Source organism: Marmota marmota, unplaced genomic scaffold (assembly GCF_001458135.2).
Source record: "Marmota marmota marmota unplaced genomic scaffold, marMar, whole genome shotgun sequence".
Lineage (NCBI taxonomy): Eukaryota > Metazoa > Chordata > Mammalia > Rodentia > Sciuridae > Marmota > Marmota marmota.
In genome coordinates this window covers 24,638,518-24,665,063 of record NW_026000019.1, presented here as the reverse complement: position 1 = coordinate 24,665,063, position 26,546 = coordinate 24,638,518, and the positions used below count along the sequence as shown (strand labels likewise).

The 26,546-nt window shown below is 56.0% G+C and overlaps 1 protein-coding gene across 4 annotated transcripts in view; it reads left to right on the top strand.

The window, feature by feature from the left end:
• Pbx1 (PBX homeobox 1) overlaps positions 1 to 26,546 on the top strand; it is a 230,834-nt gene that overhangs the window by 97,327 nt on the left and 106,961 nt on the right. The window contains exon 1 of one of the 4 annotated variants that reach the window (XM_048810105.1): positions 10,640 to 11,031. The exons of the other annotated variants lie outside the window; for them this stretch is intronic. The gene's annotated coding sequence lies outside the window, so the exon portion shown is untranslated. Of the gene's footprint in view, positions 1 to 10,639; positions 11,032 to 26,546 lie in introns of those variants that run through there. 4 annotated transcript variants of the gene reach the window in all.

Here is a 26,546-nt window from a genome sequence, read left to right as displayed (position 1 = left end):
GGGGGCGCCTGAGGTCACCTCCCCATCCTGTCCAAGCCAGGCCCTGTCCTCCCCTCCTTCCTTTACAGCCAGGAACAGAGTGGGTCTGCTTCCCTGCAAACGAACAGGGCGTCTGGAAATAAGGGGAGACCAAATGTTCCCTGAAAACCTGCTCCACGAGCAACAGGTCAGGGCGTTCTCAGCTACTGGGGCAGGTGTGACCCCGTTTTCAGGAGTCCTGCGGTTGGCGAGAGGAAGTCCGCCTCCCACTGCAGGGACGGTGGCCCTTCTGACCTCAGACCATGCTCCCCCAGCCTCCTGTTGGGGACGGCCAGAAACCCTCTCCCAGGCAAGCCTGCATAGTGCAGCCCCTCAGAGAGGACTGAGCTCAGGTCCTGCCTCAGACCCCTGCCACCCAGCTCCCCCGCGTTGCTGATGCCTCCAGGACTCCATCTCCTCACCTGTAAAGAGGAGGCCACCTGCAGGTCAGGGAACTGGTGAGGCTCGCAGGAGGATACCTGCAAACCCCTAACCGGGTGAGGTGCTCACTAACTGGCGCTCCTGTTATGACGGTGATGACCATGATACTTTTTTTGGATCAAAGTGTCAGGTCACCTGGAACCCGTGTGTGCTATCTAACACCTGCAGGCTTTTGGACCTGTCTCTGAACATTCACTAATTTTCCAGTGTGTGGGTTCATTTTCTGTTGCCATAACAGAACACCTGAGAAGAGACCATTTATAAAGAAAAGGAGATTTTTTATCTCATGTTACTGAAGGCTTGGATGTCCATGATTGGGCAGCTGAATCTGGAGGTGGCTTTCATACCACGGTGTGATGTGGGGGGTAGTGGAAAAGCAAGGGGTGCAGCATGCAGAAGGGAGGGCATGCGTGTGCCAGAGGAAGGGGTGCCGAACTCCTGGGAGGGTTAGCCCATGCTCATGAGAGGCATCGTCTATGCATGAAGGCCCACCTGGTGTCCGACACCCCAGGCCCACCCCCACACTGTGGCAGTGAAGGTCCCAGCACATGCCCTTCTGGGAGACACTCAGCACGGTAGCAGAGGTTCTGCTGGCAGAGGTCGGGGCTTCCCAGACTTCTCTGTCCCTGTCGTCTGTACCTGGTGTGGCTTCCTGGGAGTGTCTGGCTGGTGGCACTTGGGCAGGGTGAGGACAGGCAAGTGCAGCAGTGGGGCCCCAAGAACAGCTGGACTATGGGACTTCCTGGGCTGCCACAGGAAGAAGCCTGGGTCAAGGCGACAGAGGGCAGAAAGCAAGGGCCGGGCTGCCCGGCAGCTGCTCAGGCCCTGCTACCTCCCTAGAGCTGGGGGTGACCTCCTGGGGTGCACAGAGGTGAGCCAGTGGAGAAATAGGGGTGCCGCTGAACTTCCTGGTCTCTTAGGCACAGCCAGGTCCATCCTCGGCTCCAACAAATGAGCCACGTGTAGCCTTCCCTAACTCTGGGTGCAAAAGTGATATTTGAAGTACTTCTCAAGAACCAGATGGGCACCAGTCAGAGTGGTTCTCAAGACCACTGTCTGCATGCGAGGTGCTAATGCCCCAGCTGCTGGGTCCAGGGGAGCACAGAGGAGAGGGTGGAGCAGGGAGGGCTGCACCTGGAGGTGGAGAGGTGGGCAGAGGCACAGCTGTTTGTCAGCTGGTGCAGAAGATGTCAGCCTCCGAGCCCGTGGTCGGCTTGTGTGGGTAAGTGCTGCACAGTGCCTGCTGGTGTGACGACAGGCGTTCTCAGGGCACATCCGAATGAAGCCCGAGTCGTCCCAGGGTCTCGTGCATGTTCTGTCTCACTGACAACTTGAGGTGAGCACTGTGCAGCAACCCTCACCTGTAGCAGCTTCCACGACCTAGTTCTGCGATCTTGAGAAACCTCTATGGGGAGACAGTGGACTTAGCGCTCACTTAGAAAAGAAGCGCCTTTAGTAAGCACCAAGAGGGTCTTCTTTTTATCAACTTCACATTTTTGGGTCTCACAAGTCCCCACTGCTCTGCTCTGGGGACCTGTTTGAATTCTTGCATGCTGATGTCCCCTGGGCTCTTCCCATGGCCCCTGTGGTGCTCTCTAGGGACTGATCTTTGTTGGCAAGGCCTTGGAGGGCAGCTGCCCTCCCAGCTCACCACCCCTCCTCCTAATGCTGTGCCTCTGCTGTCTGTCCACCCCAGTGTCCTCAACCTTACTTAAGCTGTATCCTTGAAGCACTCAACAGCTTGTTAGACGACTGTTCAGGTAGTCCTTTGCACTGGTGTGTAAAGGTTGTGCTAGTCAGCTCCTGGAAGCAGATTTTCTGGTGTGTTTGTGTATATGGAGACGATAAGGGCTTAGAAGAGAGGTTAGCACATTGCTAAAAAGTCCCAGCTGAGGCTGAGGTGCCACAGAGGGTGGAGCTGGCTCTGCAGAGCTCCCCGCCTCCTCTCACAGGACCCCAGCCCAGATCCCTTGCGGGACAGACTTCCACCTACTCTCTCATGAGCCGCAGGGACCTGGGAACTGCCACCAGAGGGGGACTCCAGCTGCACCAGACCACGGCCTCTCTCAGATCTGCTTCAAGATCTGACCATGCCGCCTGCAGAGCCGTCCTACAGGATGCAGGACCGCCTGTTCTCCTCTTCTCCCCCTCGGCGCCCTTCCTAGGAGACTCCGTTTTGCTCTTCTTCATTGCGTGGTTGGAATCCTCAAGTCTTCTGGACTTGGGTCTGTACCCTGGGGTGCAAGAGGGAGTCCCCTGAAGAGGCCCTTCCTGCCACCCTCTGTGGGCCGCAGTCCCCCTCCTCTGCTCTCCTCCTGGCTGGAGGGTGGGCCGCCTCCTCTTGCTGGCCCCCTGTAGAGCCCACGACCTTCCTCGGGGGCTCCTGATATTGAGCTGGGAATGAGTAATTGGGGCTCGCCAAAGTGTTTAAACACCAGAATTGAAATTAATGTCCCCTCATTGCTGGGTGCGCTGACAATACATTACAGCAAACACCTTCCTAAAGTGAAATGAATGTTTGTTTATCCTCATGAAATATACATCACAAGTGTTGGGAGAAGCTCTATGAGGGAAGGGGCTGGGCTCCTGCTGACTCCAGCCTGTAGCTGACCGAGCCGAGGGTCTCCTTCTTCCCATTTTCCCTCTTTCTTTCTTTTCTTCTTCCCTCCCCCACCCCCACCTTTTTTTTCTTTTTTCTTTTTTTTAGAATAACCTGTCCACAGCTGTGTATCTAGGACATTAATATGGGTTTAATGAAAACTCCAGTTGATCTGTCCAAAGATATTGATGAGCAGTGCCCAGCCGTATTAATCATCTCCTTGAGGGAGGAAATGAAGGGAATGGGTGAGCAGGTTTCTGTCAGATGCCAATCCAGATGAAGAGACGTGGAAAAACCCTCCTCAACCCTCCATAGCTGCTTCTGGGATGTGGGCTGGGCCAAGAGGGACAGGGAAGGGCCAGGCCGGGCCAGTGAATCCGCTACTGCGGATTGCGTCGCGGTGGCCGGCGACCAGCTGACCCGCTGACCGGATCCCTGCGCTGACTTGCACCACGGGGACGTGTGCAGCTGGAGTCTCTCGGTGCGCCCCTGCGCCGCCCCCCACGCGCCCTCCCCTCCGCGCCTGCCGAAGTGCAGTTCCTCTCCCTGGTGATGCCGTTCTCTCCCTAAGTGCCAAATGTTTCTTGATAGGAACAAGCTACATTTCTTTATGGCTTATGGCAAACTGCCTTGATTACTTCTACTGCTGTACCCATTATGTGAATTAAATATGTATTCAGTTGCATGCTGCTCGCGATGTTATTGCGGGGTGACATATGGTACTGACTCAATTAGAATGAAGCTCGCATTAGATAACCCTTCTGATTACACGCATCCTGACCGACTCCTCGGCCGCCCTCTGCGCGCTCGCTCTCTGGTGTCTGCAGGCCGCAGGTTTTCATTATGGGTTATCATCTCCCTCCTCGGATGGGGGCTGGGCTTGGAGAGGCGGGGCTGTGGGAAGGAAGCTGGATCCCAGGGAGGACTGACGAGCGCCAGGGGTGTGGTGGGCAGGGAACCGAGGTCGTCTGCTTGTGCTTGGAATGGGCCTTTGACATTTATTTTTTGAAGGTGGTCGTCAGTCCTGCTATGAAAGAGGCCGGAAAGGTCTGTCTCGAGTTGGGAAGTGACTGCAGAGTGTGTGATCAGAGACCAGCATTTGGAAAAGGACACTTTGCTGTTTTATTTGGTTTAATTGGAGAGCTGATCCCGTGGTAGCAGCAGTGCGTCTTGCTTTTGTGGCACTCCTGGGTCTGACGTGTGCTAGGCCACTTGATTCTCATCAGTAGCCACAAGCCGCAGACCCCATGTTATGGATGAAGCCGTGGAGACACACAAGGCCACCCGACACAGCAGTTCAGGTCACAGCGCCCTCAGTGCCCAGGTGGGAGGGATGCTGCCACTGCAGGGTCTCCGAAGGGCACCTCAGGGATGTGTTGCCAAGCGACCCCGGATGGATCTCGAAGCCAGAGGAGCTTGCGGAGTCTCACGTCCTGACCGGCATCAACCAGACCAGGGAACAGTGCACCGAGCACTCCCTGGAGGGACTGGGACTCCTTGCCAGAGTCCCCCTGTTCCAGGTGTCCTCACCTCCCACCCAGCGCCTTCCTGCTCTACCATCCCGCTGGCCAGGCAAGAGCCTAGAGACCCACTCTGTGGGTCCCCCTGGCCTCCCCTCCCCAGCGACCCTGCAGGGAGCTTGGCTCTCCTCCAGGGCTGGGCGAGGCCTGCCAGACCCAGGAGCCTGACGGGCAGCTGCACTGCTCTCCAGCGGACCCTTGCCAGTGAGCAGCTCACGGTGGTGTGTTTGCTCATCTCCCATCCAAACTGTGTGCACCACAGGCCCTGCGGGGACACCAAGGTGCACACAGCTGCTGGCCACAGGCTCATGCTGGACAGAGGTGACGGCGGGAAGGCCAGGGTGCAGGTGCTTGAGGGCAGCGGACGCCCAAGCGTGCCGTAGGTGCCTCTGTCTGGGTGCGCTTCACGAGCTGCGAGCCCTGCAGGCCCTGACAACTGCTGGCTCAATGGGCCAGTGAGTGCAGGAAGTGGGCCCTGTGGCCTGTGGGTCTGGGCAGGTGCCTGGGGGAGCCACCTACAGATAGCAGTGCCCTGCCTCTCCTCCTTCCCCCTGAGGTTGGTGATAACGCACTTAGAGGCCCCTTTCAAGAAACACAGGAGAGATAAACAAGCAGTGAACACAAGTGGTCATCTTGGAGGCCAGGTGTGAGTGGGAACAGGTGAATGGGGCAGGGTGGGGCCGAGTGTGGTGTAGATGTGGGTGGTCCTGTGAGTGTGGTGCCTGTTGGAAATTGTGCCAAAATAAAAACGGCTTTCAGGAACTTGAGCTACCTGCTCTTCACAGCCACCCTTCCAAGGGGGCATTTTTGTCAGATTTTTGTCAGGTTCTAATTGCACTTAAAAAATCTAGGCTTAAGGGCTGAGGGCACCTGCCTAGGGACATGGACTTAATGCCAAACCCAGCGGGTTCTCTGCCACTGCCCAGGCCTCTGTGAGCTCGGCCCACCTGCGCTGCTCCCCAGGGAGTGCCTGTGGGAGGGACCGTGTGGTGAGTGTCCCGGAGGCCTGTGCAGGAGAGGCGTGGGGCCACTTGTCGTGCCAAGTTTGAGCGGCTGGCGCCGGCAGGACGGATCTGGAGCGGTGCTGGCTGCCCCTTGGCTCTGCTGCCCTGCTTACCTCTGGGAGGACTGGAGGCGGGAAGCACATGGCGTGCACCTGATCCTGGGGTGGGCCCCGTGCCTGCTGAGCGGTGGGGCGCAGTGCTGGCGCTGCAGCACCTGCAAGAGCCCCGAGGCAGGTCTGGCCGGAGACGCCGGAGCTGGGGGTCTGGTGGCCGCAGGACAGCCCGGCAGTGCTTCATGGCCAAGGGCGACAGGTTTGTGGCCTGCCTCAGGGAGGGGCCTGACTCCTGCCCTTCCCTGCTTCACCATGGCCCCTTGGCCTCCACCTGAGCTGCCTGGCTTGGCAGAGCAGGGGCAGAGCAGAGGTGGGGCCGTGAAAACTGGGCTGTCCTGGCCTGCGCTGGCCTCTCTGCCCTCTGCTGCACACCCTGTCCCTGTGCTGCTGGGACGTGCTCGGCAGGCAGGACGTGCTTGCCTTCGCGCCTCTCCGAGCCCTCGGGGGCGGCTCCGGGTCAGAGCTGCCGTCCTGGATCTCGGTGTGGGGCCCTGATGGGCTGTGAAGTGTTGCAGTGATCGAGGTTTGCAAGTCATCTAAAAACGTAAACCAACCCAAATTATCACCATAAAATGTCCCTTTCACTCACTGGAAGTCCGTGTGCCTTCCTGAGTGGAAGAGAAGGAGTGGCAGGCGCCCCCCGAGCCCTGGGCCTCTGGGCCTCCTTGCTGCATCCTAATCCCATCCCCATTGGGGACCACGGGCGAAGTCTGCAGCGTGAGCTCTGAACGCTGACGCGTGGCCACTGAGCCGTGGTCCAGCCCTGCCCACCTCTCCCGGCCTGGGCTGTCGCCGTCCCCTAAGCCTGTGATGTCGACACGGAGCCCCTGCCGTCCCTGAACCTGCTTTCTCAGATACCGGAAGCTTCTCTCTTCCCTGGAAGCTCCTGCTGCCGTGCCCGCGGGAAACGCCTGCTCCTTCCACTGGTGGGGGCCTTCGCCTGGCACCCTGGCGAGTCTTGGCTCTTCTTTCCCTGCGTCCACTCTCCTGTGGCCCTCACTGCGCCCACGTGGGCTGTGTCCACTCTCCTGTGGCCCTCACTGCACCCACATGGACTGTGTCCACTCTTCTGTGGCCCTCACTGCGCCCACGTGGCCTGTGTCCACTCTCCTGTGGCCCTCACTGTGCCTCACGTGGCCTGTGTCCACTCTCCTGTGGCCCTCACTGTGCCTCAGGTGACCTGTGTTTACTCTCTTGTGGCTCTCACTGCACCTCACGTGGCCTGTGATGTCCACTCTTCTGTGGCCCTCATTATGCCTCACATGGCCTGTATCCACTCTCCTGTGGTCCTTACTATGCCTCACGTGGCCCGTGTCCACTCTACTATGGCCCTGACTACGCATCAGTGACTTGTGTCCACTCTCCTGTGGCCCTCACTGTGCCTCATGTGGCCTGTGTTCATTCTCCTGTGGCCCTCACTGCACCTCACATGACCTGTGTCCACTCTCCTGTGGCCCTCACTGCACCCACGTGGCCTGTTTCACTCTCCTGTGGCCCTCACTACACCTCACGTGGCCTGTGTCCACTCTCCTGTGGCCCTCACTACACCTCATGTGGCCTGTGTCCACTCTCCTGTGGCCTTCACTACTCCCACGTGGCCTGTTTCACTCTCCTGTGGCCCTCACTGCACCTCACGTGGCCTGTGTCCACTCTCCTGTGGCCCTCACTGCACCTCATGTGGCCTGTGTCCACTCTCCTGTGGCCTTCACTGTGCCCATGTGGCCTGTGTCACTCTCCTGTGGCCCTCACTGCACCTCATGTGGCCTGTGTCCACTCTCCTGTGGCCCTCACTACTCCCACGTGGCCTGCTTCACTCTCCTGTGGCCTTCACTACTCCCACGTGGCCTGTTTCACTCTCCTGTGGCCCTCACTGCACCTCACGTGGCCTGTGTCCACTCTCCTGTGGCCCTCACTGAGCCTCACGTGGCCTGTTGTTTTCAGCATAGTCATTTCAGCACGGGCTGCAGGCACTTTGAGGCACTCCCAGTCTTTTAGGACAGGCCTGGACATAGGTGGTGCCCGTGATGGCCATGTTCTCCAGAGACAGGAACTGAGTACTGTGTAACTGGAGGGGCTAGCAGAATTCTGACAGCCCATGGGAGGTCCAGGAGCTGGCTCCGGAGCACCCACAATAGGAACATGGCCCTCAACACATCACACAAACACATGCCACTCAGCTCCTTTGTGCAGGGTCTGCTTGTGGGACTGTCCTGTGAGATGGTGGCTTAGGTCAAGTTGGGAGATGTATACTGGGAAGTTGGGATCAGCCTCCCGTAGGAAAAGCGAGGCCCGTCCAGCTGCCGTTCCCGGTCCAGTGCTGATTGTCTAGCAGGTGTTCAGGCTTGCGGTGAGCAGAGACCACAGTCATGGAGGGCAGGTGACGTGGGCTGCGTAGGCTCCCAGGGCTTTGGTCTGGTACGTGGGGGTGACAAGAGTGGAGGCTGAGGAGGGATCCAGTCAGGAGACAGAGGACTGGGTGGGGCAGGAGGATGGTGCCTTGGGAGTGAACAGGATCTGACATTTTGAGAGGCTTTTAAAGGGAGATTCACGGGGCTGGGTGGCTGTCCGGATATGGAGGCCAAAGGGAAGGACCAAGTGGACAGCAGGATCGTTGAAGTCCTTGGAGTCCTTCAAATGTTGGAGACACTCTCACAGAGAAATCCAGCAATGGCTGGTTCCCAGGGGCTGAGGGCGTGGTCACGGATGCCACATGGTCGGGTTGGCAGGGCTCTCCGGGTGGTGCGGAGGAGGTGCCACCTGTGTGGGTCAAACCAGACCCGATATCGTCTTCTCGCGTGTCCTTCTGTGGGTTCTCTGACCCGATTGCCTGGGAGGATAGTTTGGTGTTGACGGAACAAGGAAAGACAGGATTGGGACAGCCGTGGACTGTGCTCTCAGACGGCCAGGGACCTTTCAGCTCAGTGGTCACTGGAATGACTTTGCTGTCCTCGTTGACTTTGATCCTCAGCTGGGGAGGGAACCCAGGCCTCTGCTGGCAGGGCCTGCACGCCACCAGTCCCGCCGGCTGTACCCAGCCCTCGCTGCCGGCCTGGCCTCTGTGGCTCACCTCCCTCCAGAGCCGGCTGCTAGAGCTTGCTGTGCCTTCAGCCAGTTCCTAGCTGAGCTCACTAGTTCTCAGACCGTCCTCTGGCAGGAGACCAGAGTTTATTGAGTAACAGTGGACCAGAAAGAAATGGACAGTGGGAGTGGACTTGGGTTTCTGGGTCAGAGTGACCTGAACTTGTTTTGTGTGCTGTGTTCTTTGTGATGCTGGGCAGGGCACCTAATTTTTCCCATGTCTGTTTCCTTGGTACTGAGAGGGGACCGTGTCACCTTAGAATTTTGTGCTGGATTGTAATGATAATGGCTGTGTTAGGTGAGCAGTCGTGTTCCAGCTGTAGTACTCCAGACCCATCATCTCCTTTAATGCTGCCTGCAGAACCCGAGAGGTCCGGGCCGCCGTTTCCCCAGCCTGTTCAGAAGTATCACAGTGCAGTCCCCAACATGCTGACCGGTAAATACGTGGAACAACTTGCCCCACGTTGCCCAGCCACAGGCCGCAGAGCGGATTGAACCTGGGTTGAGGCTACAGAAGCTGGGCCCTTCCTAGGGGGAGCCCTGGAGTTCACCAGGCCACGCGCCCCACCCGGGTTCTGGGTCCTTACAGCAGAACGCCTGGCGTGTAGGCTGGCACTTTGATCCTTTCCAGGCTCTTCACCGTCAGTGATGACCATCTGCTCGCGTGCCCCTCTCTCTTCGCCGTTCTAAACCTTGAACACAAGGACTGAGCCCACGCGCCTTTTCCCTCCAATACCTTCTCTATACATAACAGATCTCTGCTGATTTGCTGGAAAGAAATTACATGGAAATCACATTAATAGGGGACACCTTTAGCCAGGTGGTGCCATGAGGTCACCTTCACCTTTCTGTCACCAAAATAGAAAAATCAAGGTGTCAAGAAGTATGTCATTACATTATATTAATTATGATAATTTAAAATAATGAAATGACTTCTCTTCTCCTATCCAAAAAAATAGCGGTCACAAGAGCAGAAGTGCCCCTTCCCTGGACGGCTAGATGGCTGTGGTGGTGCAGTATTAGGGAACAGCTCCTCCTTGCCTTCAGGCACCAGACCTGCTGTGTCCCTCTGGAACTCTTCTGACTGGCCCGTGGGGCGGAACAGGTGCCTCTCTGTAGCTTTGTGGAAGGGCCTCAGGTGTGCAGGCGTCCAGTTCTTCCCTTGTGTAGTCGGAACCGCATGAGTCAGGCTCCCTGGTCCCTGTTGTCCTGCAGTGTGGGTCCTCAGCACGTCCCTTGCTCTGTCCCCCGGGTGGACAGAGCTCCACAGCTCTGGGCAGAGGTTGAGCCCATGGGGGCCCCGTGGAAGGCCTGCAGATTCAGACGGATGCTCTGGGGCCCAGAGCTGAGTCAGACCACCGTCGCGTTGGTAAGAACGCGACAAGGCACAGAGCATTCCTACTTAGAAGCTTTGCACAGGGCGCCTCTCATCCTGCCCTCTGAGAAGCTGCCTTGTGCTGGGATAGGAGCAAGTGCAGGGTGGCCTCTGCCATCTTCAGGGAGAGGCCTTCCGCTGTTCACTGGACCCCTGGGCCCCTACTCCTTCTGTATCCCCAATTTGTCTCTGCAGCTGCGCCCACCCTGGGAGCTCAGTGTCCACCTGCCGCCGTCCGCTGAGGCTGCCGAGAGTCAGCACATTAATCTAGGGTCTCCAACCCAAACAGGCCCACGTCCTCACACCTGGGGGCTGACTCATCAGCGCACCCCACAGCCGCCCCTCACGCCCCTTCCCTCCTGTCTCACTGTGTGATCATTTGATTTCCTGGCCTGTGCCGGAGCATACACGTGGCAGTCACCACCATCTGCAGAGCACTTGCCAACGGAGACACTGTCCTAAGTGCATGGAGGTATCTGCCCCTAAATGCAAGTGACCCTTGCATTTGACAGATGAGGACACAGCCCGAGGCTCAGAAACAGGGTCCTGTGGCCAACAGATGGCCAGGCTTGGCTTCCACAGTGTGAGTCATAGCCCATGTTCCCTGTAGCACCACACTATCTCAGAACCTCAGAAGGCAGCAGAGTCTTGAAGAAGAAACCAGGGAACTGGAGAAGCCCACGCCCAGGTCCACACAGAACAGGCGTGGCGCTCCGGCACAGCGTGGCCTGGGTGAGGGTGGCACAGGTGTGCATAGCGGCCTGGGTGAGGTGGCAGTGTTATGATAAGTGACCTGAGTCATGAAGAAGAGGCCAGATGATGTCCAGGGCTATGTCTGTCCTGGGTAGACATTTCTAGAAGAAGGAAGGTGGAAATATAACAGGTATGTAAAAGATTCCCATCTGAAACGATGGCAATGGAGGCAGCCTTGAGAGAGCCTGGTACCGGAGGCAGGGGCTAGGGTGATCCGTTCCCCCTAGGGAGCCCTTCCCTCCTCCTCCTGGCTCCCAGGGTCTCTTCCCTGCAGCCTCCCCCTGAACAAGGGCTGTGGCCAGGGGCTGCCCATAAGTGAGCACCACTCCCACTCGGTGCTCCTGGCAGTGGGCGGAGGGAGTGCTGGGCCTGTGTCAGTCCCTGTGAAGACACCATGGGCACCAGGAGGTGGTGGCCGGGGCCCAGGAGAGGGGCAGCGGTGCTCCCTCTGCAGGGGAGCCACGGCTGGACGGTCCCTCCAGGCCGGCTGGGAGTCTGCAGAGAGGGAAGGAGAATGCTCTACTCTGCTCCCACGGCCCCTCATCCCCTTTATTTTTTTCTCTCTTTGTAGAATAATATAAAATGAAAAAGCCCAGCAGAAAGGGAGCGTGATGCTGTCGTCCGTGGCGTTGATGTTATTTATTTTCCTCAGTTGCTGCTCTGGAAGCCTGGAGTTGACAGAGCGGTTTTGTAGAATAGAAACATTATAGACTGTTACTGTCAGAGTGTTAAATGTGATGGATAGAGAAATAGAGGCGAAGGAGGGGACTTAATACTGAGAGCCAGGGTGCTCATGGGAAAATAAACCATCCGCACATAAGAAATGAATGAGGTAATGTGGCGGGAGGTAATGGGCTCTCGCGACACCGGAACAGAGACAGCTTTGCAGGGTGTGCTTAACCCTGGCCATGCCGACTTCCCTCTGTGGTCCCAGGGCTCTCCCTGGGTCCCCGGAGGGAGCCGTGCATGGCTTCTCCGCAGGGAAGCCGGTGCGCGCAGGGGAGCGGGGACAGACGTGCTCTTAATAATGCTGCGTTAGCAGCCTGTACATCAGAGCTTGGCAGCCTCTGTGGGGCACAGGACCTGTGGCCGTGGGGTTCAATGTGCCAGGAGAGTGGGTCAGGGAGCCGCAGGGAGGGCACGTCCAGGAGCACTTTAATTGCTCAGAGCAGGGGGAGACTTGTGGTCCCTTATGACCCCAAGGTGCCTGCCACCACCCTGGCTGCTTTCTGCTGGCCACAGAAGGATGACCCTGTTGCAGCAGGAGCCGTGGCCACCCTTGTCACCTGCTTGTCCAGCACAGAACTGCTGCACAGGTGATAGAGGGACGCTGCCAGGGGAAGGGCCTGTAGCAGATGGGACCGTGGAAGGGACCCAGCTAGCCAGGGTGAGAGGGTGCCGGATCCAGTGTGGCCAGGTTCTGTGAGAAGCTTGTATCCGGCCCCATGACCCACCATGGTGTCCTGGGGCTGGCCGCCCTGCCCTGATCGTGACAAGCATTTGGTAAATTATGGGGACTCAGTGGATAGGGACCCCGGATGGCCCCCTGGCTGGCGGGCCATTAGTGCTGCGCAGCCTCGAGCGAGCCCCTTGGTTTCTTCATTCATGACGCCAGGATAATGCCCTCGCGTAAGACTATTAGCAAGGTTCACCGTCAAGCTCATCAAAACGCAGCCGACTGTAAAACATCAGGCAGACGGCAAAATGTTACTCTGAGTTACTCTGATCATTCTGTGGTCAGTAACCAGCCTGCAGGTGTGCACGGAGAGGTGGAGGGCAGGTGTCTCCCAGCAGCTCTCTGTGCGTTCCCACGTCGCCCTCCCTACCTGACGCCAGGGGGCCTGTCCTGGCTGAATGCTGGCATGAGGTTGGCCCTGGGTCAGAGGGAGCATGCAGCACCCATGCGGAGGCACAGGCACCAAAGCCGGTCCTCCCCTGAGGAAGGTCCACCCTTGTCCAAGCCCCGCTGAGGCACAAGCCCTGCCTTTGGGGCCTCCTGGTCTCTGCCTGCAGCTGCACACCACAGATGTTCCTCAGCCCAACCTCATCCGCCCAGGGCTCAGGTGCCCATGCCACCTGGCAGCAGGGCCCTGTCCTTGCTCCAGCGACAGGACAGTCCACATCCTGCACACCTGTGATTGATGTTTTGCTCTCACAGGGGCTCAGTGTTTCCACGAGAGTAGAAGGACCTTGGCTGGATGGCATCCCGAGACTTGGTCCTGACTCGGGTCAGCATGTGCCACTGGTCAGGGACAGCCCCTCGTGACCCTCTGCCCTCTTCTCCCATTTTCCTTCCTCACACATGGTTCAGCCTTCCAAAAAGTGGGGCTCCTCGTCTCCCCAGACATGCGCTCTGCTCCCACTCTGCAATGCTTCTCTCTCCTCGTCCTGTTTGCAGTCCCTGGCCACCCCTTCAAGCTTGCTTCTCACTGTCCCCAACAATGATGGAGTTCCAGTGGACCCCAGATCTAGACGTGAAATTCGTCCATGTTTCTTGTGCCCCTCATACACGTAGGTGTAGGCGATGGCGCACACTATTTTACTGATGTGTTCATGGAGCCAAGGTTCACGGTGTGGAATTTTCCACTATTGGCATCATGGAGCATTTTGGGTGTCCAGATGGAGGCGCTCCGCCAGTGGCAGTGGTGATGGTGACTGAGGAGCCGCGGAGGCAGGAGCACTAGGTCAGTGCCAGATGCTCACTCCTCTGCCCTTTTTGTTCTAGGTAGAGTTGTGCAGTGGATAGGGTCTGTGGGCTGGAATAGCCCACTGGGCTGAGGCCCCCTCCTTTAGTGGGGTTGTCTGCTCTGCACCCGTTCTGAAGGCTGCACCCTGCTTGGGGTCTTCCTGTACTGTGTATCAACTGTACTGTGACAGACGACTCAAACCTGAGGCCGTCTGGTCTACAGCGGAAACCTGCTGAAGATCAAGTCATTGTGAACCCTGGCCGCACAGACCAGGTGCCCAAGAGGGGCTTCTCATCTCCAGCTAGGGTCCGGGTTTCCAGTAAGCGCTGCACTGGGAACCACTGAGGAGCAGGTGAGTGCCCTTTGTGATGGGGGTGCGACACTTCTGTTCTGGAGGCTGGTGAGGAAGGGCACGCTGTGCTCCTTGTCCCTCCTGCCACCACAAGCTGCGAGGGGACTTCTTTACATCTGCCATTGTAGCCTAGAGTGAATGTTTGGGCCAGGAGACTGTGTGGTGCACGGCCTTGCACTAGTGTAGACAGGCATGGTGAGGACCTCCGAGTTCACGGGTGTGAGCCCAAACTCGGGCCTTCTTCAGCCCCTGGGGTCAATGCAGTGGCCCATGGCTGGCGCCTCCCCTGGGTGGAGCTGCTGTGCCTGCAGACAGCGGGCACCCTCACCCATTGGCAGCACAGCAGCTGTCCTTGGGGGACTCGTCTTGACCTGAGTTGTGTTTACAAGTGTGTCACGTGGCTGTGGATGTCTTGTGCATGTGCTGGATGTGTGTGCCTGTGTTCTGGGACTCTCCTGTTCTGTGGGAGAGGTGTTGGCAAGTCAGTGTGCAGAGACATTAGCTAATTGTGCCAAGTCCATCGATAGCCAACCATGAAACGTCTCCTGACTTCAGAAGTCCTGGTGTTTCCAAGCGTCCACTCACTCCTGTCTTTTCTCTGCTATGCTTAGAGGAGGAAGGCAGAGAGCCCTTTTGGCTTTGCAAGAGAGGAGACTTGGTGTGGCTGGCTGGTGGGTCGGGGTTGCTGGGGAGGCCCCATATCTGTTGTTGAGCTGTGTGCAGGGGCTGGAGGAGGAAGGGCCTCCCCAACACGTATGCACACGCACACGCATACACGTACAAAATGGATCTGTGCTTGTTCTCATGAGCCTAAACTCGTCTCGGCCAAGGAGACCCGGCGGCTGTGAGTCCAAGTACGAGTGACAGCTGGGGTGACTGCCCTGCTGGCTGTGTCATGGGCCCCTGGCTAAGGCTGAGGCCCAAAGGTGCTGTGAGAGGTGGGGAGGGGCACACTGGCCCCTCCTGCGCTCTCCCCCACCCCATCCCCACACCAGTGCCACCCAGAAGGACCCAGCCACCGTGCTCTCCGGGCTCGGCCCTTGAGCAGCTTGCTGCAGATCCCTTTTTATTGGCATTCCCTCCAATTTACCAGCCTTGAATTGCATTCGAATCAGTGAAAGAAAGAGCGGGAAGAGAAGGGAGGAGCCCCCCCTTGGAGAAGCAGCTCACAACTGGCTTTATTTGGTAAAACGCTGCAATAGATGCTTGTCAGAAATAATTTATTCCTGTTAGCTGTAATCTGAAGGAAAACAGATACAAGTCCTATAGTTAAAAAAAAAAAGTAAAGTCGACTTGCTTTCGCTGACAGTACAAAGGTGTCATATACAAGAAGGATTGACACAGACCAAGGGGTCTTGTGGGAAATATGATAATAACTATAAAGAAGACAGATTATTCCCCAGTCGCCAACATTCAAACCTTTTTACAGTCAGTTCAAACATATAAAACTTTATTGCTCTAGCAGAAAGGGGAACAATTTCTGGTTGCACAGCTTTCCCAGGGCTGGGTTTATACTGTCTGTGTTATTGCTCTATAGTGGCATTTTAAAGTTTATTGAACAAGACTTTTACAATTGAAGGAAGTATATAAAACTGTAAATTTATTAGATTTTTCAGGATAAGTGCCCTTTCTAGTTGTGCTCAAGAATTCGGAGCTTGAAACTGCTAGTTACAAGACTTATTAATATTAAAGACTGAGAGTGTGCACATTTTATACTGTAACAGATCTCAAAAATAACATTATTGCATTACCGCACGTCACAGCTCTGATGCTGTGGACTCGGGTGGATGCACCCGTATGGGACTCTATGTTCCAGATGGTAAAAAGTTAGCTTCTGTGGAATCTTGTTGGATTTGATGTTAGCTGTCGGCCGGGGTCTCTGCTCACTAAAGGGCGTCTCGGGTGAATGTCCCCTCAGCCCCTTGGTGTTCTGCTAGTGCCTCTCTGCCCGCAGGTATGATGCAAGCCAGGTGGTGGGCTCTAAGGGGTTTTATGGTGAAGTCATATGAAGCAGCTGTCCTTACCATAAGCAGGATGCCCCTGGAGGGAGATCTCCCCCCAATGTCTCACTTCTTGTGTCTTAAAGTTGTGACCATGACTCGAGCAGTGCGTCTTGATGGTGGTGATCTGAGTCTGGCTTCTAAGCCTGGGCACATTCACCTCCAGGGTCAGGTGGCTCTGAGTTGCAGGGTGTCCTGTGCACTGTCTCCCTGGCTCCTTCCCAGGAGGCCATCCTTGTCCCTTTCCCAATGTGACAGCCAGAAGTGTCTTCAGACCTTGCCTCGTGTCCCCTGGGGGCAAAATCGTCCCTAGTTAGGAGTCACTCACCTACATAATATTACAGTGTGTCCAGAAAAAATATTTTGTACCGGAAGTAACTCATATGGGTTGTGTTGGTAATTTTAAAAAGTTATTGTTACCAAACACAATGAATTGCAAGATTATTTACTTTCAGAAATATCTGACTGTGGATTTCTTTAAAAAAAAATGTGTTCCCAAGGGATGTAACAAAACTCAACCTTCACAGATTTACCTACGAGGACCACCTTGCTGTGTAGCTGGAGAGGCCCTGTGATTTGCAAGAGTCTGAGGCGTGTGTTTATAGGCAAATGCACGAGTGAGACTGCATTTCACATTCTCTTTATATTATCTTATGATTAACCACTGATATGCTTTGCCTTTTGATTTTGATATGCATATGCAGAAACACATGTATATGTATATCTTATGCGCCTAACAGTGAAGGGTTTCAGGAGCACAGAGGCAATTTTGATTATAATTTTCTCATGTGACAGGTTTAATTTTGAGATACCATCAACTTGTCTTTAATTTTCAATTTGTATTCTAGGATTCTGCACCCTCTTCAGAAGGTCTCGGTGGCGGGTAGATTAGAACATCCAAGGGTGCTCCTGGAGCACCTGTCCACCTATACCTCCCAGACACTGGGTGAGCGCCTGGTGTATCTTGGAACGTTGGTCTGGGACTCAGTGCTGATGTCCTTGTGGCCACAGCATTTGCTGGAATGATGAGGTGGCGGGTTTCCGGGGGACTGGATCATACTAGGCGCTTGCTTTCTGATCGCCTGAGTTTTGGAGCCCTACCCTTGGGTCTTCCCTTCTTTCTTTAAATCCCAGATGCCTAGTTCCTCCCAAGGGGCATCGTGAGCAGGCCTTCCCTCTTGTATCTGCAGAGCTGCAGTCCCGTCCCCGTGGCTCAAGTCACATGACTGCTTTCTTCGTGTCTCGCTGTCTCTGTGGTCACCAGGCCCCAGCTGTGCAGGAGCTGTGGCTCCTCAGCTTTATCTACCAAGTGACTTTCCGGTGAGCTGGGCATGTGTAACGTGACGGGACAGCAGATGACTGGACTCTGCTAGGGCTCTGCCTAGGACACCATGACCTGTTAGTGAGCCATGAGGTACACTGTGTCACCCCTTTTGTCACATTTGGCTCCCCTAAGTCATAACGTGCCTTGCTTGAGCTTTTGACCTGCTGATCGGCATGCCCAGTGTGGTCCCCTCTCTGGCAGCTCTGTCCCTGGACTGGGGGCGTCATGCTCATTCAGAGTATGTGTTCAGAGGTGTCTTGGCCAGGGCCGTTGGGGAGCTTGCGCGGTGGGTGAACTGCCTTGCCCACCAGGCCCCTCCCCCGGGCTTTGAGAGCTTCAGATGCACCACCCTGGGAATGTGCCCCCTGAGACTTCGGGAGGTTCAAACCTGAGCCGTGTTCATGCCATCCCATCTGCTATGGAGGAGAATCTTCCTGACGTCTCCTTCACCTTGTGGATTCCTAGGTCCACTTCTAGTGGCCATGGAGGAGACCTCAAACAAAAGAGACGGCCTTAAGAAAGGAGAAGGTTCTCCGGTCCCAGCTGAATCCTGGGAGACTCGCCCTGAGCTGGTGAAGTGTCTGAGCCAGTTGTCCACCTGCACCGCGGGCTGAGGGAGGAGCAGGAGCACAGGAAGCAGCGCACGTCAGGGCAGCAGGCAGCCTGGATCTTTCATGAGACTTGGTTATTCTGGTCACAGCCCTGCTGACACTGGGGTTGGAATGCCGATTACAGGAGGGAGCGTCCCTGTCAGAAGCCCAGGCTTACATCTTCCCAGGCTTCAGTGGGCCTCTCCACAGTCTTGTTGCTGTATTCGGCAGTGTTCCAAAGGGTCCCGGAACGGGAGTGGAGGAAGCCGGGGCCAGGGTGGGCACCTGGAGTGATGGGGAGATGCCCACCCTGTCTCCCACGAGCCCTGGTGCTGGAGCCACCGGATTTGCTTAGGATTTGCCCCAGCCTCCTGGAGAGAGCACGAGAAAGACCCCAACAGAAATGAATTTATGCCTAAGAGCATGTCTTGGGAATGCAGAGGGGTTTCAGAGTCTCCAAACCAGGACTTCCTTTTAGGGAAAGAGGGAAAGAAAAGAAAAAGGTGAGGAGGAGGGTCTGTGGCTCCCAGAGGGGCGCTGTGTTCTGTGGAAGGTGCTTTGTGGGACAGACAGGCTGCTGGGCATCAGGTTGTCTAACACCCACCTTTAGAAGTGCAGAAGGACCATGGCCCAGCCACACCTTCCATGGGAGCCTTCAGTCAAGGCCCGCATGGCCTCTGGGCCCACAGCTGACCTCGCCACAGACGTCCCTGCCTTGCAGGAGCTCCACGTGCTGGCGTTGTGCAGCCAGGGGCGCCTGCCCATGTGCCCACATTGGGGTCCCTTTGTTTCAGCCAGCCGCGTATCATCCAGGCGAGTTAGAGAGCCTCAGCCCGACACAGGCCGCGGAAGCTGAGGCCAGGCCACGAAATGGCCAGTGGAGTCCCAGCAACATGAGGACTGTCAGGGTAGGGCTGTCCCCTCTCTTCTAGAGCCATGGGCTGGCCCATGTGGATGCGGTAGGGGCTCATTCCTAAGTTTTTTGGTGGCCGTGGGTGCAGAAGCTGGGCTCAGAGCAGCAAACACACAGTCTTCACAGGAGTTTGCTGCCCGGGGCCCCGAGCCCTTGACCCTGAGGCTGAGGGCCAGGCGAGGTGCAGCGGGGAGAGTGCCCGGGGCTTCAAGTGCAGCTTCCCTGCAAAGCATGCAGGGCCTCAAACTCCGGGGCAGGTTTTTGCTGTGCATCCTTTCATTTCAGCCACCCCTTATTGAGTGCTTGTTGTATACCAGGTCTGGCGCTGGGTGCTGTGCATAGACTTGAGGAAGGTCGTCCTTCAGTGCTCATGTGTTGGGGTCTGAGAAGGCTGCGTGCAGCACTCAAGGGGCTGCCGGCCCAGTGTCAGCAGCACCCAGAGGCAGGCAGGCGCCGCTCACCCAGTGCCTTTGGTCACTTGTGTCACCATCTCTGCCTGAAGGCTCCACCTCTCCCTGTGTTTGGCACAGAGGTCGGGGCTCACCGGGGAGGGGCTGTGGATAAGATGGGAAGCAGCCCCTCGGGGAAATGGGCCCAGGGCTGGATCAGGAAGCCCCACAGTCTTGCTGGCCTGCAGTTGTGGAAGAACAAAACTGGGCTCAATGAGACAGAAAGAATAAGGAAACAAAAATAGAAAAAGCGGGAGCCCCCTCAGGTTGAATTAACTACTGCGGGCTCGCTCCGAGGGGGATTCTCAGGTTTCCAGGATATTTTCAGATTCAGAAGGCAATTAGGGAAAGACCCATATGATCTTGAAACACAACCTTGAAACTGTCAGAGGCTGAGTGCCGACCACCAACCAGGGAATGCAGACCACCCACCACAGGGCCCCACGGGGTCCCCTGGCCCCTCCCTGGACTGTCCAGTGCAGACCACCCAGTGCAGAGCCTGGGGCCCCTGGCCCTTCCCTTGATGATGCTGCAGAACAACCTAAGCTGCAGTTTGTTGGGGGAGTGTCAGAGCAAGGCAGGTGTCGAAAGGCCACGAAAAGAAGAATCACAATGAACATGTGCCTGGGGCTGGCATCAGCGGGCAGCAGAGCCTCCCGTCCCCCCTCTTAGACTTGACTGCGGCAGGAGCACGGCCCTGGACACTGACCACTGAGGCACCACAGTCCCCTCCAGCCAGGGTGCTCTGTCGGCCCAGGAGGGACAGCATGGAGATGGAGCAGGTGTCCAGCTGGTCAGGGACTCCAGAGCCCATGCGGGCTGTGGCCTGGATGTGTGCCCTGGGTCCCAGGAGCCCCTGCGGTGGCAGAGGAGCCATGGTAGACCCGCTTTGACATGGTCCACGCGCCCTGGGGCAGACGCTGCTTGCCCTGCAAACCTAGGTGGCCCTCTGCACATCAGGAAGCCATGCCCAGAAGAGAACAGCGGCCCCCCATGGGTGGCCTTCTCTCTGTGTCACTCTTCTTCCTTTTTCTCCTGTTGTCCCTTGTCCTCCTTGGTGGAAAGCCACCAGAAGTTGAGTCTAAACCGAGGAGTCCCCAGGCTGAGTCCTCTGTGCATGGCAGTGGACGTGGTGGGGTTCCTGGGACATCAGGGAGAAGATACTTGCAGGTTTAAGGAGGAACGGGTGGGGTAGAGAAGAAGGTCAGGACAGAAGACCAAGTCAGAGATGCTTCATCATTTGAGACATGGCGAGTGTGGGTGGTGAGCTCAAGGCTGAAGGGCAGTGCCAGGTGCAAGCTGGGGCACCGTGCCATCTTCCTGAGAGGCCCCGTCCTTCCCTGTCCCCATCCAGCCGCCGAGGTGTGAGCCCAGGCAGCCTGCTTGCTGTGCCCTCTTGCGGGGCCCACAGCTCTGGCCCTGCTGCTTGCCCACGTGTGAGCCCGGCCAAGTGCTCACCATCACGGCTGTCTCGTCTGGTCCCCTCCTTTGCCCTTCACGCCAGTCAGTCGGCTTCCTGTCAAAAGGCAGGGAGAGGCCATGGACAATGCTGTCAGGGTGCAGATTCTCCACACTCGGGCTTCTCCTCTCGAGCTTGGTCTTGTGTGCATGTGGGTGAGCCTGAAGGGAGGGGCCAGACCCCCATTGGTAAATGCCCAGTGGCTGGAGCACGGCTGTGGGGTGTGATCAGAGTGGGTGAGAGGACAGGTCGCTGGACTTGAGCTGGGCAGACAGTGCTGTGAAGGTTCCCCTTGCTGACTCCTTTCTCCCTAAGAGAATCAGAAACCCCATCGGCCTTTTAGGGAGAGGTCCTGCCTGGTGACTGGGAACGTGGAATAGGGTCCAGTTCATTATGCCACCCGGAGAACCAACGCAGCCCGCGCTGGAAACCAGGAAGAAGGGATTTAAAAAAAAAAAAACAAAAAAAAACAACAGCACTGCCGTGGTCGGCGGCCCTGCCTGCTGTCTACAGGCTGCTGCTACCCACTCGTCACAATTAAAATGAAGTGTCCGTCAGCGGCTATCTTCTCTGTGTGGCCCATATGTTTCTGAGCTGATACTGTCCGGATTATTCTGTTCGGGAAAACGATAACGGCTGTTTATAACCTTGGCAAAGGCTGAGGCCTAATCAGGCTGGAGCACATTTTCACCGACTGGCTGATAACAGGCTGTTAGCAGCCTTATCGCTGGGGAGAGAGAGGCCAAAATGAGCAGATCTCTGAGCACAGGAGCCCAATCGAGTGCTGCACACTCCGGCCCGGCTTTATTTTTAGATTCCCTTTTGCCGGTTGATATCAGAAGGCTCCGAGGAAGGAGGTGGGGCGGATGGTAATGTGTGCCCGATGGGGTCGGAGCGAGGTGGGGGACGTTAGTCAACAGGAGAGGCAGAGGGTCAGACCCGCTGCTGCTCCAGGCTCCCTTCAAATGAGGGAAACAGGAGCAGGTCCTGGGAGACAAAGGAAGGGAGGCGGCTGCGCTGGGCCTGGTGTGTGGCCGCCCGCCTGCCTGCGCGCCTCAGCACCTCCCCGTGGAGCCTCCAGCCTGGCAGCCAGAGGCGCCCGCGCTGAGACAGGCGCCCAGCCCTCTCCTGGGTGGGAGTGCGGAGTGGCTTCCCTGCCCCACACATCCTCACTACACAGGTTACAGGAGAGGGCAGTGACAAAGCTGGGCCCTGAGCACAGAGGCCCTCGGTCCTGGCCCCAGGGCTCCCAGCAAGTCCTTGGTCATGGAGGAGACCCTCCCCAGGGAGGGGGTGGTGAATTCTCTGTCTGCCTCTCCTCCAAGCCAAGGAAAGGCCCTTTGAGAGCCAAAGCTGGAGCTGGCTTTTGCTTACACATTGAAACAAAAAGTAGGAGGTCCCAGTGCACAGTGGCTGCTGCCTCGGTCACACCGAGGGGGAGGCCGCAGGGACGGCCTGCAGTCAGTAGCCAGCAGCCTGTGGTGGAGGTGGTGCTGGGTGGAGCCAGGCCTCCAGAGCCCGGCAAGCTCTCCACCCCCGCCCTGAGCAGGGAAGTCTCGTGTTTTCTTTGCGCATTCTGCACAAACCTTCACATGGGGAATGATGTTAGGCCTTGGACTCCCTGTCCTGTCTCTACTCCTCTTCTCCCCCTTCCCTCCACTCTCCACCTCTGGGCAACTGCTTGATGGAGAAGTCACTTTGTCCCTCTGGAACTCCAGAGTGGAGTCAGGTGGTGGGGAAGAGGGGCAAGGGCCCAGGGCTGGAGGAGGGGGCACTTTGAGGGGCACACAGAAGGCCACGGGAGCATTACCATTATCATGCTAACATATTTACAAGGCTCCCTTTATCCATTAATCTCTGAAGAGCAGGGTCCCTACCCTGTCACACAGCCCCAAATGACAACCACCTGTGCCTCCAGGACAAAACAGAGTCTTTAGGACCAAATGGTGCCCTGACGCAGGAAGGGGAAATTCAAACACGCAGGAAAGGATTCAAGTCCAGGCCTTCGGCAGTGCAGACCTTTATGTCTGACTTCCCAGCTCACACCTGTGCCATGGCCAGCTGCCGGGCATTAGGGTGCCTCACACGCAAGTCTAGGAAACCTCTCCAAGGAAACTCAAAATGCAGGGAGATTATTACATGTCTGTTTTTAAAATCCAAACTGAGGTTTTCTACATTAATTTCTATTTTTCCTTTTGGAAGTTAGTGCTGATGAACTAAATATAAGTGACTTGGGTTAACACTTTCGATTCACTGACGAATTCAATGGAGGAGTCTCTTGTGCTATCCTCCCACAGTTGGAGGGCTGTGGAAATCTAGCCCTAGAGGGGGCTTGCGTCTGCCTGGGCCACGGCCGACTTGGTTACTAGACCTTTGATTATGAGTTCCTTCCACGCAGGCTGGCCCTTTTGTCACATCATGTGAAAAGGGTCCTTGGGTGTCCGCCCAGGGAGCGAGGTAGCACTTGCCAACACCTGCTACCCTGTGCCTCGGAGGCTGAGTGGCGGCTGACGGGGGCAGGAGTGGGCAGCACTGTTCCTTGGCTCTGTTGTGAAGATGGCAGGAACAGAGGTCAGAACGCCGCACCAGGGCAGCAGTCACATGTAGGTCTGAGTGTCCTCCCAGGAGAAATGGCCAGTGGAGCAGCTTCCACCTCCAGGTAGGACGCTAGCTCTCTAACCACCCTTTCCCATGCAAACCCATTCCGTCCAGAGATGCAGTCTTTGGTTCTAACCAGCAAAGCTTGCTGGTCACAAGTGTTCGAATCACGCCGTCTTAGGGCTGGAAGGACCCACGCTGCAGCACACCTCCTCATTTTGCACGAGAGAGTGGGTCCTCCAGAGAGGGACTGACTGGTCCAGGGAGGCTGAGCCAGGGCTTCACTAACATCTCCACCTCTCACTCGGTGATTTTGCATCTTTGGGTGACTTACGTTTAGTCATAGGAGGATGCATTTAAAGTAAACCCCTGACTGGCCACGCCACTGCTCACCCCTCCGTGAGAAGAGGCTTGTGGCCCCCACGCGGTTTCTGAGTTCGTCAGAGCCAGGGCTTCTGTCGTCTCAGGGTTCCCAGGCTCCCCACGTGTGGAGCTGCTCAGCGTGCTGGCCGTGGGGTCCTTGAATGAATGAGTGACCGTGGCTGCCGGTTGGCTCCTTCCCTGAAGGACCCCTCTGGGTGTGTGCATTTGTGGCGTGCGGTTCCTCAGTCTCTTCCAGGAGGGGCTTGGCTCTGCAGAGCCCCTTCGCACCCAGGGAGTGGTGTCCGCTTCCTTCACAGTTGGTTGCTCCTGAGGGCCTGGGAGGACCGGTGATCCTGTGGGTTGGTTGACTCTGAGATTCTCAGTCACAGCAATCATAGTCTTCTTAGCTGCCCAAGACCCTCCTGAGGGCATTGCTATAGAAAAACACCTTGTCATTTGTCCTGGAGAGAAAGGGACTCGCAGGGACATTATGTAAGATGTCTCCTGTGGTACTGCAGGGCCTGGAGCAGTATTTGGATCAGAGGAGTTTTTGTGAAGTGGATCATACTTGAATTTTTGGTAAATGAATGAATAGCCATGATACGTCCACTTATGCTCAACTGGTCCCTGCTTCCAAGTATAGAACTGGACCCAGTCATTGTTCAGTCCCTTGCAAAATACACAGCTTCGCATGAACAGGGTCCGAGCCTCCGAGTCTGGAATCTCGGCCAGGATAAACTCTTGCCCTCAAAGCATGAATTCTGCAAGTCCCCTAAAGGTCTGTATTTTCAGACCTGTAGCTTGCAGTGCCAGGACCACTGGTGTCCCAGGTCTCCTCTCATCTCACCCCACAAAATGGCAGCCACGAAGGGCTGAGCCCATGTGAGCTTCTCAAAGCAGACACTCAGGTCAGAATCTAAAGCAGAGAGACTATGGGGCGGGGGGCGGCGGGGGGGGGGTACGACAAAACTGCTGTTTTATTGGATCTAACTTGCTCTTCAGAGGCACGTGACTGGCATATTTGGGTCATTAAATATAAAGACATTCTGCTTATGAATTATGCCAGCAAGATGTTTTCAGATCATACAAAAACGATGGTGTAGGGATGGCCAAGATGTGCCTTTCTGTGTGTCTGTGCACACGTCACCCCTGATCTATGTAAGGCAGGGGTACTCTGCACTGCAGGCAGCATCGTTCACCTGGGGTTACAGACCCTTTCATAAACACTCAGTCACTTAAGACGCATGTGAGCTAAATAAATAATAAGCTCCTTGCCCCTTGAACAGAGTATGAAGCCTAAATATTGAAATATTAGGCAATTTAGCTCAAGGCAGAATGTGCGGAGAAAGCATGACCCGGTGAGCCAGACCTAAGTGCCGGCAGCAAGAATTTTGATCTGTAAACATTTTAATAATGGCAGGTCGCAACGGGCCTTGAGAGAGTCTCTCGGTTAGTCTGCAAGCTTTTATTCAGCACCTGGTATGTGCCTGGTACTGAGAAAGTATTCAAAGAAAGAAAGAAAAAAAAAAGGCTAAAACATGCACAATTCCTTACTAAAATACGTTCTTTCAGTTTGGTGAGCACATTCTAGGTGCCAGACAGTTCAATATGGACCATAATTAAAACATTAGCTCCTGGAATACAGACAACATCAGTTCTGGGGGCAGAGAGCAGTGAAGTTCCGGGCTGGTGGCGGGGAATTGACAGCGAGGCAGAGGAGTTGGAGCTACAGATTGAAAAATGGGTAGGATTGGAGCCAGAGGAAGGGGGACAAGCACACACGACATTTATTTGCAAACCACTAAATAAGCAAAAGCAGAAAGGTCGGAAAGAGGGTGCCATTTTTGTAGCAGCAGCCTCTGCGTTTGTTTCCTTCTGGTAAAAATGGAAGAAATGATGTCCATGAGTGTGTGCCCCCACCTGAGAGAGCGTGGCCAGCCTGTCAGCAGGACCCAGCCCTGGTTCTCAGGTCCCCTGAGAGCCTCTGTGTAGGAACGTGGCCTTGGGGGAGACACATTCACCTGCCTGGCCTGTGGGATGGTCAGGCCGCAGGCTCATGGACCCTAGCAAACCCGACCCCGCTGGGGAGGAGTGCATAGGTGCCCCGCGGCTCCTCCTTTCCCAGACTGAGCTCTGTCTAGGATTGTCAGGCAGGTGTTCAAATAAATAATGCAGCTAAAAATACTTCCAGCAGCAGCTGGGACTCCCTTAGCCCTGGGATGGGGGAGCGCAGCCTCCCACCATGTGGGCAGGTGTGTGCTGGCCCCAGAAAGGCAGAGTAGACACTGCAGACACAGCCCCGTGTGGACAACGGCCTCATGTCCACTGGAGACATGAATGAAGCAATTATTTCATCCAGCATTGCCTGGAAACAGGTGTGGGGCTGAGGCCCGACAGGTGTAGTCCATAGCAGGCCCATTAGCAGCGTCCACTAGGGGGAGATGGGGTTCCGGGGAGTGAATGGAACCCCAGGAACTGCTGCCCATCAGGCGCTGCCCACCACTAACGAGAAGGGCTGGTGTGACCTCAGAGACCGTGAACTGTGTGAATAATCACGATGACGACTTTTAACGTGCTAGCTATCTATTATTAAGTGCTTCCTATGTGTCAGGTGCCAACTGGGCTGTTTCATGTAATCCTCAACAGAATGTTGGGGTAGCAAATAATATCCCTGTTTGCACAGATTCAGAAACTGAAGTTCAAAGTAAAAGGTCTTGCCCAGGGCCACACTTCTAAGTCGCAGAGCTGACAGATGCAGCCTCTGATTACTGAGCTGCAGCCACCTCTGCAACACATGAGTTTCTTTGCAACCTGCCAGTCACACGGCATGTTTGGCCTTTTCCTGGACCCTAACCTTTTCGTACCTGTGGATAAATAAAAACAGCTTTGTGTTGTTGGTTTTGTAGCATA